A 4741-nucleotide genomic window follows, 5' to 3' on the forward strand; every position below is an offset into this window, starting at 1 on the left:
GCGTCAAGGGCCTGGCACAGTACCCCCAGTCCCACATCTGCCCCCACCATTCCCCAAGCTCACCTGCTTCAACCACTCAGCTTGGATCCCTCACCTCATTAATAATTCTTTGATTCTGTTTTCTTTGACAAAATGAGGAAAGGTCATGCTAAAGAATGAAGTTGGCCCAGGGAGCATTGGGTGAGGCTGGTCACTCCTGACTCCCGGTGGCCTCACACGACCGGTAGAGCCACCCTGCTGTCCTGTCACACTGTTCTTGCACAGAGCTGCCATGTAAGGTTGAACCGCTAGCCTCTCAATCATCAGCCAAGCACCTCACTGCTGCCCACCAGGACTCCTGGGAAAATCCATGGCCAGTGGTTCCCACAGGGTCTGTTCTAACAGAGAGCCCAGAGCAGCTCCTGAGGAAGAGCGGGGCAGCTAACTCCTGGGGGTCACACCCTCGGATGGAACCAGGTTCAGGCCTTTTCTGGAATGTTCTGAGTAGGGTCATGCTACACTGGATGAAGAATTTGGGGCCAAGGTGACCCCTGAAGTGACAGGTTGGATGTGTCCTTGAGAGCCAGGAGTCCTGGTGTGCAGGTGCATGGAGCAGGTCAAACCAGGTGGCAGAAGCTGTGCCCGTGGACAGGGAGGACTGTGGACTCTGCCCCCCAAGTGACCGTGGCCAGAACCGACTCCACAGCCAGCGGTGAACCTGGCTTTTAGCACCAAGACACCAGAGTCATTTTCTGAGAAAGGCCTTTTCTAAGTGACTGAGCTCTGTGGGCAAATAAACCCGCGTCCACTCTGGCTGCTGTGAAGCCGTCATTAGCGTTCCCGGGAAGGAGTAAATTATGCCCTGTTTCTGCCAGACAGGCTGATTCCAGGAACGAGTGTCTCTGTCATCAAGCTGCAGCTTTGCAAAGGCTGAGGACCCACTCGTGTGTGACGCTGCCATCACTTCCCCATCCGTCACAGAAAAGCGGCCCCAGACCTCACAGTCCTCTCAGCTTTCCCAAGTATGAGGGATTTAGGACCCAGCAGGGACAGTGACCCACGTCAGGGCCAAGGTGGCCACTTGCCTTCGAGAGCCCACAGTCAGCACTCTGAATTGCAGAGGATGTGAGCCCAGGTCGAACTAGCAGAAATGCGAGACTGAGTGGGTTAGGGTTCAGGTACTGGAAGATCCAGAGCCCAGAGTGAAGTCCTAGTCTCTGTGCATCTTTCTCTGTCCCTACTCTGCCCCCAGTCACTTGGACCAGCATCATCCTCTGGTGAGGGCATCTGCCTTTCGTGAGCACAATGGGGAGTCCCAAGGGTGGGTCCTGAGGGTGTTGTCTCTGGGACAATCCTTGTGTGCCTTCATTATGGGTGTCAGGTCCACCCTGTGAGTCCAGGGAGAGGGGACGATCAGGCCAGCCCCGTCCAGCCACACAGGAAGGAGAGGTCCGTGAGCCAGCAGGAGCAGGACTGAGGTGGGCTCTGTGGGTCTGGACAAGCCACTGCAGCAGATGTCCCTGCCAGGGCCCGATGCCAGCTGCCCAGCAGAGGGATGTTTGGCCTATTGTGGAGACAAAGGAGCAACAAATATCCCCTTCAGAGGGAAATGCTCATTAAACAAAAGTGACGTTTGAGAAAAGATTGCAGAATCCTGCCAAGCTCTGAGATCCAGGGTCATTACGGAGGGAGAGAGCAAGATCGTTCACTTGGCAACTCCAGCAGCCAGGCGCTTCCTTCGAGAAAAACAGCAGAGCATGTCTGTGAGGCATGATCCCATCATTTATGACACATATCTAACGTGCAAACTGGGACAGCCTCTGTGTGTGTGTGTGTGCGCGCGCGCACATGTATGAAAGAGACAAAGGAGGGGAAGGAGAGTCATCGAGGGGAGAGAGACAGAGAAAAAAGGAAAAAACAAAGAGAGGGAGATGATGACCAAGATGATTAACACAAACAGCTTAAAATGGGGCAGGTGCAGTCAGCATTGAGAGGATTTCCGCCTTTACAAAGATACTGTTGATACGTGTGTGTACTCTTAAGTGTACAGTGTATGTGTGTCTATGGATATAGCAGATGTATGTATGTGAATACAGTGTATATGCACACACCCATTGTGTACAGTGTATATATGCACACACTGAGACAATGGGTGTGTGTCTGTAGATAGAGTGCATATGTGTACACACTGATACGTGTGTGTGCCTGTGGATATGGTGTACGTGTGCTCATGTGGATACGTGTAAGGCAGACGGTGTGTGGCTCTTGGGATCCTGTTGGTTTACAGTGCGAAGATGCCTAAACTGCTCACTTGCAGGAGAACAGTTTCCTGATGTATGCCAGCTTCTCTTTCTCCCTGAAGAAAGTACTTTCAAAAACCAGATGGCAGAGTCATGGTGGTGACATGCTGAGGATGTCAGAAGGGAGGCAGCCAGTGGCCAATATTCTACCATTTGCCCCTTATAGTGTGTGATAGGGTCTGCCTACTCTCTCCGCCCCCAGGCTCTCCAGGTCAAGGGTGCCACAGACCTCACAGGGAGAGAGGGTTGGCCCACGTGATGCAGACCCCACCCCCAGCACTCAGACAAGAGCTCCTGCTCTTCAGTGCTGTGCTAAGACCCCTGCCAGCCCGCCGTGTGTAATCATCTGTCACAGTGGCTCTCTAGCGGTGCGGGATATGGTCTGAAGACGTGGGGGCTGCCCCTGCTCCTTCCACACTGCAGATGAGTCCTGAGGGGCCTCGGGCTGTGAGAGGCAGGCTGTGCCTCACCCACAGTCCTCCTCTTTTTCTCGGGCAAAGGCCAGGACAGTGGAGGTCCATGTGGAGATGGCAGGTGAGATCGTAGCCATGAACCTCTGGGAGTGGCTCATTGTTCTGTAAGATCGGCGAGTGGCAGCTCATTCACGTACCTGTCCCTCCTTCACCAGCCTGCTGGCCACACTGACACCACATCTGTTAACACTGCATAGCAGCAGGAACTCATGATGCTGTCAGGGTCCCCCAGCTCCAAGGAGGTCCCTGAGAAAGCTGGGTGGTCCTGTTTTAAGGGGCTGTACAATCAGTTCCACTCAGCGATGCCATGAACGATGGAATGATGGTGATGGGCCCCCAGCTCTGCGCCACGGCCACAGCCACTCTGCTGAGCTCAGTGCTGCAGCCCCCGTGCTTGTCCATCCATGGAGGGTCCTTCTCTCCACCAAACTGAAGGGGTTTCCTCCTTTCCTTCTTACTTTGCCTTCTCCAGGGACGTCCTCCTCCAGGTACTGGTGTCTACTGGCAACGTGCCCACAGGGTGTAAGATAAAGTCTCATCAGCTATACTTCTAAGTGACTTTCTGGCTGTTCTGCCAGCACAGATTTGTCTGTCCTTCTGGGACCCCTGTTACATTTCAGATTCTTCCAACACCACACTTCAAAGACACCAAGGCTGTTTCCCTCTTCCTTATTATTCATTATCCAACTCTTGAACACACCCAATGACAATAAAGCCTCATGCCTTGAAGGGTCAGGCACACCTTGGTTCCTGAAGTGGCACCTGCCTCAGTCTCCAGGACTACGGTAACAGAGACACACAAGGGGGTCCCTTTGTTGTTGTCGTAGTTTTTGTGTGCCATTGAGTCACCTGCAACTCATAACAACCCTATGTACAGCGGCTCTGAAGCCTGCCCTGTCCTGAGCCAGTCTCACTGACTCCTACACTCCTGCCCCATTGCCTCAGTTACCGTATCAATCCATCTCATCCAGGGTCGTCTTCTTCTGCTCTGTGCCCCCACCCTTCCAAGCATGATCTCCTTCCCCAAAGACCAGTCTCTCCGGCCATGTGCCCAAAGTATGTGAGATGGAGCTTCAAAATCCTAGCCTCCAAGGAGAAACTTGGTTTCACACTCTCCAAGATAGACCCGTTTGTTTTCTTGGTGGTTCTATTCTGTGGCCCTCCCAGCCTGAGAGGCTCATCAGAAACCTCCCACCGCTGGGCATAGGGGCTTCACTGCCCTCTTAGCCTTCTCTCTCACCGAGTCCTCCTACTCTGTCCGAGCTTCAGCTCCGGAGACACCTGTCCACTGTGGTCACCCTGCTGGTATGTGACTATTAGTGGCCTAGCTTCCAGCATCACAGCCTCAAGCAAGCCACCACCAGAGCCACTGACAGACGGGGGGGGGGGCACTTGGGTCCCCGAGAGGCTGCCTTGAAGGTTGACACTCATTTTCAGGTGCAAGCTCTTAAGTCCATTGAACTGTAGATCTAACCTCATCCCTCATTGGTCTTCTGCCCTCATGAGCTCCTGCCTGCCTTTCCCTGTCATGAACAACAGCCTTGGGGCCAAGCTTATTGGGGTCTCTCCACTGAACCATCATGATCAACCTGGAGTCCTGAAATGCTGGGAGGAGGAGGTGGTTGAAGGGAAACGGGACACTTGTGCTGGTCCCTGCCGAGGCCTCCTATGTACCAGCGAGGAATTCATCAGCAACGTGTCTGGACCATGAGAATGGCCCACATGGCATGTAAGCCCACCCCACCCCCAGAGCAGGTGTGCTGATCACACACGCTTCGGCTTCACCTGAATGTCCTACAGACAGTGGAGGCTGAGTGGGGACACGGGGCATGATGAAGGATGTGGGGTTTGAGTGTAGTTGTGGGGCGCTGGCTGGGGACAGGAGGCTTGTAGGGGCTGTGAGGGCTGAGTGTTGTAGGGATGGGGGGGCTGAGTGTTGTAGGGCTGTGGGGGCTGAGTGTTGTAGGGGAGTGGGGGTCTGAGTGTTGT

This window comes from Elephantulus edwardii, unplaced genomic scaffold (assembly GCF_000299155.1).
Source record: "Elephantulus edwardii isolate Elephantulus edwardi_28Jun2011 unplaced genomic scaffold, EleEdw1.0 scaffold00193, whole genome shotgun sequence".
Classification (NCBI taxonomy): domain Eukaryota; kingdom Metazoa; phylum Chordata; class Mammalia; order Macroscelidea; family Macroscelididae; genus Elephantulus; species Elephantulus edwardii.